Raw genomic sequence first — 13348 nt, 5'->3', positions numbered from 1 at the left:
AAGCATACTTATGTGAGAGGGGGGAAAAAAGCACTATTGGAAAAAGAAACAATCTAGGAATCCTCAGTTAGCCATTCAATTTCTGTTGACTTGAAACGTTACTTCTCAATCTCAACATTGCTGTAAAACTTGGTGTGTGGTTTTTATTAGTATTTATCTCTGTCTGTTTATGTAGTTAAATAATGAATACACACAAATAACAAAAACCTTTCTAGTGTCTTTTACGGAGGAGGTTTTACTATGTATACTTATTTATTACTTTATTTTTATTTTATATTAACACCATTCCCACCACCAAAGGTCTGTGCTCCCTCTCCCCTCCCCTCATAGATTTTTACTCTGGTGTCATACTCCAAACTGAGTCAGATTCTGCTTTTGAGTTTCCCAAATAAAATAATAAAATAAATATGTGTTTATTTTATAGCCACCAGGGTTATTGCTGGGGCTCAGTGGTAGCTCCTGGCAGTCATTTTTTTTTTCTTTTTACTTTTTCTCTTCTTCTTCATTCTTCTCCTCCTCCTTCTCCCTTCTTGTTCTTCTCCTCCTCCTCCTCCTCCATCTCCTCCTTATTTTTAATTAGATAACACAGAAAGAAATTGAAAGGGGAGGGGAAGACTAAAAGAAAGACATTTGCAGACCTGCTTCAAAATTCCAGAAGCTTCCATTCTGTAGGTGGAATCTGGGGACTCACGCCACAGACAAAGGAAAAAATATATATATATGCAAAAGATTTATCACCGATTGTTACCTAAATATTTTCTGAGTTTGTGACTTTTTAAATTTTCTTAGTATGTTTCAGAGTATAATTTTTTCTTTTATTGAAATCAAATTCACAGGTTTTTAAAGGGTGGAATAGGAGATTATATATATATATATTTATTATTGGATAGAGATAGAGAGAAATCAAGAGGGAAGGGCAATATACAATGGGAGAGAGACACAGGGACACCTGCAGCCCTACTTCTCTACTCATGAAGCTTCCTGGACCCTAAGTCTGTGCATTGTAACATGTGTACTTAACCAGGTGAACTACACCTGACCCACCAGTTTTTTTTGTTTTTTTTTCATGGTCAGTGTCAATAGTGGTGCATCCAGAAAATATTAACAAACCCAAAGCCATCTAGGTTTTTCTTCTGTTACTTTCTAGGGATTTTATAGTTTTGCATTTTACATTCACTTTGGATAACAAGACATACCTTTTTTTAAAAAAATACTTTTAAAATTTTTATTATCTTTATTTATTGGCTAGAAACTGTCAGAAATCAAGAGGGAAGTGATGATAGAGAGGGAGAGAGAGAGACAGAGAGAGAGAAAGAGAGAGACACCTACAACACTCCTTCACCACTTACAATGCTTTCCCGCTGCAGGTGGGGTCTGGGAACTCGAACCTGGGTCCTTGAGCAATGTAGCAGGTGCACCACCACCCGGCACCAACAAGACATATCTTTTTATTTATTCCTTTGTTCTCTTCCATAACACTTGGTTATCAGAACACTACTCCACTCCGACTTGTGGTGATGTATGGAAATTGATCCTGGGACCTTGAAGCCTTGGGCATTAGAGTGTGTTTGCATAACCAGTATTCTATACCTCCCAACTTCTTCTTAAACACTTATTAATTTTTAGTAAGAGAGACAGAGAGAACTAAAGTGTCACTATATGTAGTTGAAGACTGAACTCAGGAGTTCACACTTGAAAACTCTTGATCTCTACCACTAAATTACCTCTCTGTCCACTACTTAGCCATTTCTACTGGCTGTAGCCCTTAGTTCTTGTATCTATCATATACAGCCCATACAACGACATGTGTGTTCATGTGTGTGTTTCTGTCTTTCTTTGGTAAATAGTTTTGCTGGGTTTTGCACCTTTGGGCCTGCAAGTCTGACATGCTACCACTGTGTACGTTCATGCCTATATGTCTAACTTAGGTCTTTATACTAAATATGCAGCATGAAAGAAGCCACCCGAGGGGCCAGGTGGTAGCACACTGGGTTGAGCTCACATGCTACAATGTGCAAGGGCCCAGCTTTGAGCCCCTAGTCCCCACCTGCAGGGGAAAGCTTTGTGAGTGGTGACAAACAATGTTGCAGGTGTCTCTCTGTGTCTCTCTACGTTATCACCCCCTTCTCTCTTGATTTCAGGCTGTCTCTATCCAATAAATAAGTAAAGATAATAAAAAAAAATAAAGAAGCCACTTGAGGGGTGTTGGCTAGGAAACAGACATTTGGCCATATGTCAGAAAAATAGTCAAATACAAGTTGAAGTGCCCACCAGAAATAACTACTTTTTTTGGTGGGTCTGTCCAAAAGTCCAACCCTAGACACGTGAGATACTAAACTAATACACTTATCAGTGTACTTTTGGAAAGTTTAAATGCCAAAAATATGGCTTTATTAATGAGCATTTATAAAACAGGCACTTGTGTTCTCTTATTGTGATTAAAATGGAAAGTTGAGCTATGCATGGACCTTAAGGCTATGTCTATGGAGGCTACAGAAATTACGTTATTTTTCTCCTAGACCAATCTTGTTAATTTTAAAATTGTGACTTGTTTATTTAATGGCTGTAGAAAACAGTAAGAGTCCTTATCATAGAAGAATATGTATCTTCTCTAATGGAATGGCATGGAATTCTGCATGCTATTTCCTTAAGATTTTTTTCTTCCAGATTACAAAAATACTCATCTTTTTAATAGTATTTGAAATACTCAGAAATATAAAAATAATTATTTCCTTTATCTCCCACCTCAACCGAGTATTCACCTAACTTTATAAAAACTAACTTATTTACTGAGTCTTTAGCTATACCACTGATCTCTGAATTATATACTCAATTCTCCTATAAGTGTCTCCAAGATCATCTATAAATGACTTTACTCATCAATTGAAATCCTGACTTGTGGTAGAGTCTTTCAAAGCCTTTTATCATAAGAGTTGAAAGTGGGGAGTTGGGCTGTAGCTCAGCAGGTTAAGTGCAGGTGGCACAAAGCACAAGGACCCGCATAAGGATCCCGGTTCGAGCCCTGGCTCCCCACCTGCAGGGGAGTCGCTTCACAGGCGGTGAAGCAGGTCTGCAGGTGTCTGTCTTTCTCTCCCCCTCTCTGTCTTCCCCTCCTCTCTCCATTTCTCTCTGTCCTATTCAACAACGATGGCATCAATAACTACAACAATAAAACAACAAGGGCAACAAAAGGGAATGAATAAATAAATAAATATTTTTTAAAAAAAGAGTTGAAAGTGAGGGAGTTGGGTGGTAGCACAGCAGGTTAAGTGAACGTGGTGCAAAGCACAAGGACCCTCGAAAGGATCCTGGTTTGAGCCCCCAGCTCCCCACCTGCAAGGGAGTCGCTTCACAAGCAGTGAAGCAGGTCTGCAGGTGTCTGTCTTTCTCTCCCCCTCTCTGTCTTCTCCTCCTCTCTCCATTTCTCTCTGTCCTATCCAATAACGATGACACCAATAACTACAACAATAAAAAACAAGGACAACAAAAGGGAATAAATAAATAATTTATAGAAAGAGTGAAAGTGAGTGAAGAGTTCTGATTCTAAAAGTATGTGACAATGCCTAGAAAAAAACTGCAACTTATATGAAATATAGCCTTTTGGCTGTTAAAATTTTAAAAAAAAACATGGAATGAAACTCCTCCTGTCAACAAAAATCATATATGCTATTGAATGTATCCAATGTTCTGACTTTAGGCTACCATTTTCTTGACAGATGGCAGTAAGCAGCAGCAATGGCTAGTTGTCTAACTGCAGGTTGTTTCTTACTGTCTGGTGTCCTTAAGTACCAAACCCAAAAGCGGAGGTGAAGCAGGAAGAGAGAAAAATTCAGTGGTAGACATCCATGTGTAGGGAGTCAGGCGGTAGCGAAGCAGGTTAAGCGTGGCAGGTTAAGCGCATGTGGCACAAAGGGCAAGGACCAGAGTAAGAAGCCCCCGACTCCTTACCTGCAGGGGAGTCGCTTTACAGGCAGTGAAGCAGGTCTGCAGGTGTCTGTCTTTCTCTCCTCCTCTATCTTCCCCATCCTCTCTCCATTTCTCTCTGTCTTATCCAACAACAATGACATCAAGAACAACAACAATAACTACAACAACAATGAAAAAACAAGGGCAACAAAAGGGAAAATAAATAAAATTTAAAATAAAGAAGAAATCCCTGTGTAAACAAACTTCTACTCAATAATCCTGGCATATGTTTCAATTCTCAAGTTAGACTTTACCATCACACAATTTGTATGTTGGAGAGATTTTTCATGGCTTACTAATCAACTTTCCCTTGAGTAGAACTTGAAGCTATAAAAATGAAATACAGATGTTACAGACCTTACTATTTTTGTAGATTTGATCAGCGACTATATGATTAAGTCACAGCAAAGGCATACAGAGATGGTGGGATATATTTCAGAAGTAACTAAAATCATAGAAGTAACATAAAAGAAAAAATATATCTCTATACATTTGTATGTCCTGAAAGAAGTACATAGACCATCTTCTGTCTTCCTTACTTGGAAAATAAAAATAGCATAACAGATCACTAATTAGTGACCTCATCTATTTTAAAATTCTAGACACACAATTATATGACTCATCATGAAATATGTTTTTGGTTTGAACTTTTATCATTGCATATATCTATCTCTATCTCTCTATCTCTATATTTCTGTTCCTGCTTGTGTGATGCAGTCAATAGCAAAGAACAAGTAAGAAAAACTCTTAAAAATGATAACTATGGGGAGTCAGGCAGTAGTGCAGCGGGCTAAGTGCACATGGCGCAAAGCGCAAGGACCTACATAAGGATCCTGGTTGGAGCCCCAGGCTCCCCACCTGCAGGGGAGTCGCTTCACAGGTGGTGAAGCAGGTCTGCAGGTGTCTGTCTTTCTCTCCCCCACTCCATCTTCCCCTCCTCTCTCCATTTCTCTCTGTCCTATCCAACAACGACAAGAAGGGCAACAAAAAGGAATAAATAAATAAATAAATATTTTAAAAAATGATAACTATGTTCACATAAAGATGTGTGTGGCAGGGATGGAAAAGTAATCTTTTGATGTCCATCATTTCTCTCAGTCACTATATATCCCTGGTTTCTAAAATAAGAGAATGAGATTTGATGCACCTTCCAGAGTGCACCCACTAACAATGCTTAAGAACTCAGGTTCAAGTCCCCAGCCCCCACCTTGAGGGGGCAGCTTCCCTAGTGGTAAAGCAGAGTTTTCTCTTTTCTCTCCCTAGTCTCTCTTCCCATTTCAATTTCTCTGTCCAGTGGAAAACTGTAAGAATAAGAGAACAAGGCTAGGGAGATATCGCAGCCTGTTACAAGTGCAACTCGAGGCATGCATGACACCAGAGGTCACAGACTGAACTCCCAACCACCTTATGACAGACCTGTTTAGTGGTTCTGCCCTCCGCCCTGCATCCCCAGCTTCCTGACTCCTTTTTCTCACTCATACTCTCTACATAGATTAAAAAAAAATACTTGAAGTATAAAAAAATACTTGAAGTATAAGATAAAAATGAAAACCATAAAACATTGCCAAGATTCAGACTCCATATTACATTTTGAGGTGAGTTAAACTATGATTTTTATAGAGTTAGAAACATTTATTATTATAACACTGCAATACTGAATTTAAATATCACGACATAATGGTGCAATTTGTTTTTCTTTTTAAAATGTGTGTGATGTATTATATCTATGAACATTTATCACAGCTTCGTAAACATATTTCCTGTATTGTCTGTTTGTCATCATCAAAACACATTAATCCAAACATGTTATCAATCTTTAACTCAAATTCTAAAAGCTTAAGTAGCATAAACAGATCAATGAAAACTGCTGGCCTGAATTAGTGTTGAAGGAGCCTCATTTTGCTAAGCTTCTTTGTGATCCCCATTTGATATGTTTCCTCAGTAAGAATAGTAGTAACTGTACAAATATAGTATATAGTACCAGCACAAATATACTATATTCAAAGATGTGTGAAAATGGATAATTGAACCCTAGCTCTACCATTCTATAATTGTGAATGGGCCTGAGGAAGTAAAATTTATAACTCTGAACTCAAAAAGGGTTTTATACAGTAGCAAGGGAGGCTGGGAGTGGGGAGACTAGGTGGATGGAGGCAGGGCTTGTGGTCCTGATACTTTGTGGTAGAAAGGACCGAAGTTTATACTATCACCTACCAAATATAACTTATTTTAGAATGAGGAAAAAAAAAGGTTTATGCCAGAAAAAAAGGTAAATATTTATTAATATACACACAGTGTTATTAGTGACAACTAGCTTCTTCTTAATTCTATATGCACGCTAAAATATTTACATGGATCTTGCTTATTTTCATTGATCAGTATGAATTATTTTAAATTCTGCTAATAATTGGATATGAGATAATGTATAAGTATATTCTTTTTCTTTTTTTTTTTGCTCTTTATTAGGGAATTAACAAATTACAAGACAGTTGTTGACACATGGGTACAATTTCTCATCTCCTTGTAATAAGTCTACAGAACACTCTCACCCCAACTTAGGTTCTTTCCAACACGAAGTACCAGGACCACAAGCCCTGCCTCCTTCCACCCAGTCTCCCCCCCTTCCTTTCCCAGCCTCCCTTGCTACTGTGCAAAACCCTAAACCCAGTCAAATTCTCCATCTGCGTTTGCCCTTCCTCCCCTTTTTCTTAAGTTCTAGCTATAAGGTCATTATTTATCCTTCTCATTTGGGCTTATCTCACTTAAAATAACACTAGATAATACTGTTTCACATGTGATTTCTGGAATAAAATGCCATAAATTTTTGCATTGAGGTTGACATTTTAAATTATATATATATATACACATAATGTGATTTTGATGAATAAGATAATGGGAGATCAAATTATATGAATTCACATGGATTCATGTCCATATATTATTGAAACACTGGAACACCATGGTCTAAATTTGAGAAAATGTAGCCTGGTGAGTGTGACTTAGGAGAATGGAGCCCAAATCTAAGTTTCTTAAGATCTGTAATTTAACCATTACTGGATTTCAGTTTTCATTACTAGCAATGAAGGCATTATGATGCATTTATTGTCAGTCACTGCATGTTGTCAGTCACTGTATATGCTCATTTTTCTCTGTCTCTATCCAGTAACCCAACAAGCTATGCGGTATAGTTCTAAAACTGACTAATAAATTCAAAATACTGTTTAAATGTCATGCCATTTAGCACAAAGTAAATTCTGTATTATATGACATTTTAATTAAAAGTAATATGAAATACGATACAAGGGATGTAAAATACTCAGATTTTTTATTACTTATAGTTCTTCGTAATGCCTATGCCACTCACAGAACATTGGAAGAAAAAAAAAAAGAGTGCTAGGGGCCAAGCAGCTGTTCAGTTGCAGAGTGTACACACATTTGCAAGGACCCAGTTTCAAGTTCCAAATGACTGTTTGCAGAGGAGAAGAAGATTCTGAAGCAGTGAATTGGTATTTAAAATCTCCCTCTCTCTCCTCCCTTTTTTTTTCTTCCAGGGTTATTGCTGGGCTCGGTGGCTGCACCATCCTGGAGGCCATTTTTCTCCTTTTGTTGTAGCCTCGTTGTGGTTACTATTATTGCCACTGTTGATGTTATTCGTTGTTGGATAGGACAGAGAGAAATGGAGAGAGGAAGGGAAGACAGAGAGGGGGAGAGAAAGACAGACACCTGCAGACCTGCTTCACCGCCTGTGAAGCGACTTACACCGGTCCTTGCGCTTTGTGCCACATGCGCTTAACTCACTGAGCCACCGCTCGACCCCCTCTCCTCCCCTTCTATTTCTCCTCCCTCAAACTCTCTGTCTCTACCAAGAAGAGAAAAAAAAAAAGCCCTGAAGCAGTGGATTTCATGAGAAGGCACTGAGTTCCAATAATAAATCCCGTGGCAACTGATGATGATAGAGAAAGACTTCCTTTTAAAATAGTAAACATACAATAAAATAAAATTGAAAACTATAGTAAACTCATTGTTTCTGACAAAATGATTTTTGGACATAAGATACATTTAGTTTTCTGGCAGTTTAGAAAACTGATATCTTAAATTTTACCTTTGGCAAATTATAAATGCCGGTATGTTGTCAGTCGCTGTCTTTATGTGCAATTTGAATTCAGTTGCATACATTCAAAAACAACATAGCAGCTAGGCAGTCCCCTCCCCTAATGAACACAGATGCTTCAGTGCTCAAGGATATGGGTTCAAGGCCCTGGCCCACACCTGCTGAAGGAACGTTTCACAAGTACTGAAACAGTACTCGAGGTGTCTCTCACTTACCTTCACACTCTACCACTCCCTCTCCTTCAATTTTTTCGGTCTCTTATCTAATAATAATTCAAAAATTAAAATAAAGATAGAATTAAACTAACCTTAAAGCACAGCATAGCAAAATCATTATAAATTAAATTTGGAGGACACTAAACTACCCATTTTAGTATGAATACATGCAAATAATGTCAATTAATTAATAAAATCTCAATTTTAATACTTTATAAACCATGCATTTTAATATTACTAAAAGTCACATTTTAGGTAGTGTACTTATGTTCCCAGAGTAAATGTTATAAAGTTGAGGGCAACAGAAAGAACATTTTAAGTCGGCATTATTATTACCGAAAACTATTACAGTAAATTTCTTCAGTACATCTAGCCATTTACAGAGAGAAATGTTAACAATGTAAGAAATTTGAATGCTGGTCAAAAAATTTCAATCTAGAAAGTCTTATCAATTGGAAGAATTAACTGTAATTATATTATGCTTCTATTTTTTTATTACTTACTTATTTTTACTGATTTAGGGAGTGGACACAGAGATGCTGAGAGGGAAGGGAGAGATAGGCAGAGACAGAGACACATTACAATGCTTTTTCACTCCTTAAGCTTCCCTTCAGCAAGTGGAACCCAGAGACCTGAACTCAGGCCCTTGTGCACCCTAATGTGTGTGTATGCTCAACCAAGTGCACCATCATCCAGCATCCTCCTGACAAAATTGTAGAATATCAAAGCAAAATAAAATGTCTAGTAGATGTACAGTGTCAGGATCGGTTTACACCCTAACTCAAAGCCCGCGATAGCTTTAGCTCAAGGCTCATGTTTTGCTTGCTTGACGTGATGACAACATGGTTTCCCCTGATGTTGACTGATACCATGTATAAAGGCTACTTGGAGCAGTAATAAAAAAAAAAGGAAACTAGCAAGTAGAAGCAGCACTATCATTCTTTCAGTCTCTCTCTCCCTAGATTCATGTCTCACCTTCCAAAATCTCCCTACAGCCAGCGAGCCTGACCCTTTTCCTTGAAATATAGGAGAGATGGGCTTTCTGATGCATAGAACATTTATTAAATAATTATAACACTAGCTTATCTTTTCATTGTAGGAAGATACAACACTAGCATTGTATTTCCTTTAATAAAATAAAAGAGGTTGCATTTGTATTAAAAGCATTTGAAGAATTTAAATAGTATCTATTATATATATTATATACACATGAATTTTATGTATAGCTAAGTGTATGTACACCCTACCCAGAAATAGTATGCAAGAAAATTAGACTGTTTCCTTATTTTTTTATTCTAGAGTAGTAAAAGTATCTGTAATAACCAAAGGTGATTTAAACCAATTTCTAATCTGGGAGATAATTCCAGAAGTAATGAGATTTTAGGGAAATTTCTAAGAAGCTTTAAGTGATATCAGGGTAGAAAACACCTCTTTGAAATAAGTACAATACTAAGCATGAACTTCTTTAGAGACCTATGGTGTACCTGCTAGACCTCATCACACTCCTCTTTGTAATCACACTCATCTTTGTAAATTATAATGTGTCATAACTATTTCTCTCAGGGATTTTGCAAAGTAATTTCAGAGCAATCTGACAATAAGGCAGGATGATAAACATTTTAAAAACCCTGTGTACTTAGTCTGATAGAACACAAATATGCACTAATAAAGAAGAAATAAAATGAACACAAGAAAAATACAAGGACCAGCATAACAATCCCAGTTTGAACTTCTGGCTCCCCACCAGCAGGGGAGTCGCTCCATAAGTGGTGAAGCAGGTCTGCAGGTATCTATCTCTTTCTCTCCCCCTCTGTCTTCCCCCCCTCTCTCCATTTCTCTCTGTCCTATCCAACAACAACAACAACAATAATAACTACAATAAAACAACAAGGGTAACAAAAGGGAATAAATAACATATCAAAAAATCCTGAAAATGAACACAAACATAAATAAGAAACACTCTTCTAGACTATAAAAATAAAATAGTGCTTACCAAAAGAAAATGAGAGGAGGGAGGGCTGGGTAAGCACACACATTACAGTGCATAAGGATGCAGGTTCAAATCCCTGGTCCCCACCTGCAGGGGAAAAGCTTCACGACTGATGAAGCAGGGCTGCAGCGCTCTCTCTCTCTCTCTCTCTCTCTCTCTCTCTCTCTCTCTCTCTCTCCACCCATTCCCTATCTTCCCTCTCTTCCCTATCTTCCCCTTACAATTTCTCTCTGTCTCTATCCAATAATAAATAAATGAAAGAAAAATAAAATAAAATTCATTGACAATAAGATGTGTTTCAACTCACCAGGTAAGGCAAACTATTATACTTCACCCGGTAAATGTCATCTTAACACCATAAAGTACCAGTTTGCAAAAGCATAAGTAGGCACAGGCCCACCATTTTACAGGTAGAATTCAATTTATATCTATCTGTGATGCATATTAAACTAAGAATATTCAAAACCTAATGTCATAGATATTACTGGACAGAGATGTCAACTTATTCCTGAAAACCAATAATTTTCTCCTTGGTATACATATATCAACAAACAACATTTATTTATTTATTTTCCCTTTTGTTGCCCTTGGGTTTTTTTTGTTGTTGTTGTGGGAGTTATTGTTGTTATTGATGTCCTTGTTGTTAGATAGGACAGAGAGAAATGGAGAGGAAAAGATAGAGACACCTATAGACTTGCTTCACTGCCTATGAAGCAGGTGGGGAGCCAGGGGCTTAAACCAGGATCCTTACTCTGGTCCTTGTGCTTGTGTCACGTGTGATTAATCCACTGCACTACACCCAACTTCCCAAACTTAACATTTAATGCCAAACTATTCCTATGTGCATATACATACCCCTACAGATAGCTAACCTAATGATATTTTCCCATTTCTGTTTTTTGTTATATGTTACACAGGTAACATACCTACTTTAGTTCTCATAAAAAAAAAAAAGGTTTAGATTTGAAGGCTCTGTATAACTTTGATAATGTGGACTTTACAATTACTACAAGACATCAAACAGTTCCATTCATTTTCTCCTATTCATTTTCAAAATATAAAAATAAAAAAGTCTGACATTGTCACATAGTTTGTTATTGAACTGTTATACTTCAGGTTAAGGGAATTTAAGTTATTTCTGCAGAAGAGGTGGCAGTCGATGTGTAATGGTACTTGAAACCTGATGAAGCCATGTAAGTGACCAAAAGGTGATCCAAATGAAAGGAACCTCATTGGAAAACCAGGGTAAGAAGAGTGGCTAAGAGGATAAAGCACTATTAATTCACTATTAATACAGCTCTCTGCAGGGCTCGATTTTATAAGACATGGCAAAAACCCAAAATCATTATTCTGTGAATTTACACAGTAAAATTTCATAATGTTTTTCATGAGTAGAAAAAGTTTGCTTTCTGAATGAGGGAGACAGCATAATGATTATGCAAAGTCAATCTTCCTCAACATCATAAATTAAGAGTTGAATAGTGCTTTGGTTAAAAAACAAAAATGCCACAACAACCCTGGATCCATACTCCCAGAGAGATAGACTGGGAAGGCTATCAGGGGAGGGGATGCGATATGGAGATCGGGTGGTGGGAATTGTGCGGAATTTTACCCCTCTTATTCTATGGTTTTGTTAATGTTTCCTTTCTTAAATAAAATAATTAAAAAATGCCACATTCAGTGAAGGAGGTAACGTCCATAAATACTCAAAGCTTAAATACTCTACTGCAAGTTTTGTGAGTATCTGCATTAGTTTTTACACATTTATCCTCTTCAAATAAGCATTAATCCAAGCTTAAATACTCTACTGCAAGTTTTGTGAGTATCTGCATTAGTTTTTACACATTTATCCTCTTCAAATAAGCATTAATCCATTGACATATAAAAAAGCAATTGTGATGAGCAGCATTATATGATCTTAATTTGAAAAAAATGTTTTTGTTGAGTCATGAAGGAATATTAGTTACAATATGGATCATTGTACCATTCATAGATGATTGACATTTTTTTTTATTTCCCGTAGAGAAAGGCAGGTGGGTGTTTGGGGTGGGGCTGGGCAGGGAAGATAATACAGCATTGCTCCATTATTCCTGGGGATTCCATGTTTTGCCAGGATTAGAACTAAGGGTGTGCCATAAATGGTTCACATCCTAACAGGTAAGTTAGCTAGTGACCCCTGGTGATTGTTTTATGCTAGTTACACATACTAACATTGTAGCATTTCTATATCTATCTATCTATCTATCTATCTATCTATCTATCTATCTATCTTATCTATCATCTATATCTCTCCATAATATCTCATTAACAGTCAATAACTTTAGTAATTTTACATCATGCTCTGTAACTATTTATTTAATTTATTGCTTCCAGTCACTGGGGTTCAGTGTCAGTGCTATGAATCCACCATTTCTGGTGGCCTTTTTTTTCCTGTTCTTTTTTTAGTAGATAAGAAAGAAATTGACAAGGGATAGAGAGGGAGGGAGGGAGAGAAGAGAGAGACACATACTGACCTTCTTCACTGCTAGTGAAGAGGATCCCCTGCAGGTGGGGTTGGCAGGATCTAGAAGCCCAGTCCTTGTGCTTGGTGCTAACATTTACTTTTTAAAAAAAATCTATCACACAGTAATCAAAAATCAATATTTGTAAATATACCACATGGCATAATTGCGGTGCTCTGATCATTATCAAATAAAGAATCTGGAATGATCCAATGATTTCTATGACTATCTTCAATTTCTCCAGTTACATGATTTAAATAAAACTTTTGCTCCCCATTTAATGTCTATCCTAATGTATTGAAATCAATTGCTTGTAGAAGTAAAGTTTACATTACAGTTGAGAACTATCATGAGTTACAGAGGATACTTCAAAAGTGACTCATCATACCGGAAATAACATGGGACACAGTAAAGTTGCTGAACCTGTTTTAGCATTACTTTTAAGATTCTCAAAATGTTACAATACATATTATGCAATGTTATATTTCACCTTTCCTAAGTATCTGCACAGAAAAGGAATACATTCCAAATAGTTAAAAAAATAAAATTTCCCCAAAATAAAAAT

Source organism: Erinaceus europaeus, chromosome 10, assembly GCF_950295315.1.
Source record: "Erinaceus europaeus chromosome 10, mEriEur2.1, whole genome shotgun sequence".
In the NCBI taxonomy this organism is placed as follows: domain Eukaryota; kingdom Metazoa; phylum Chordata; class Mammalia; order Eulipotyphla; family Erinaceidae; genus Erinaceus; species Erinaceus europaeus.
This window is presented reverse-complemented; position numbering follows the sequence as displayed.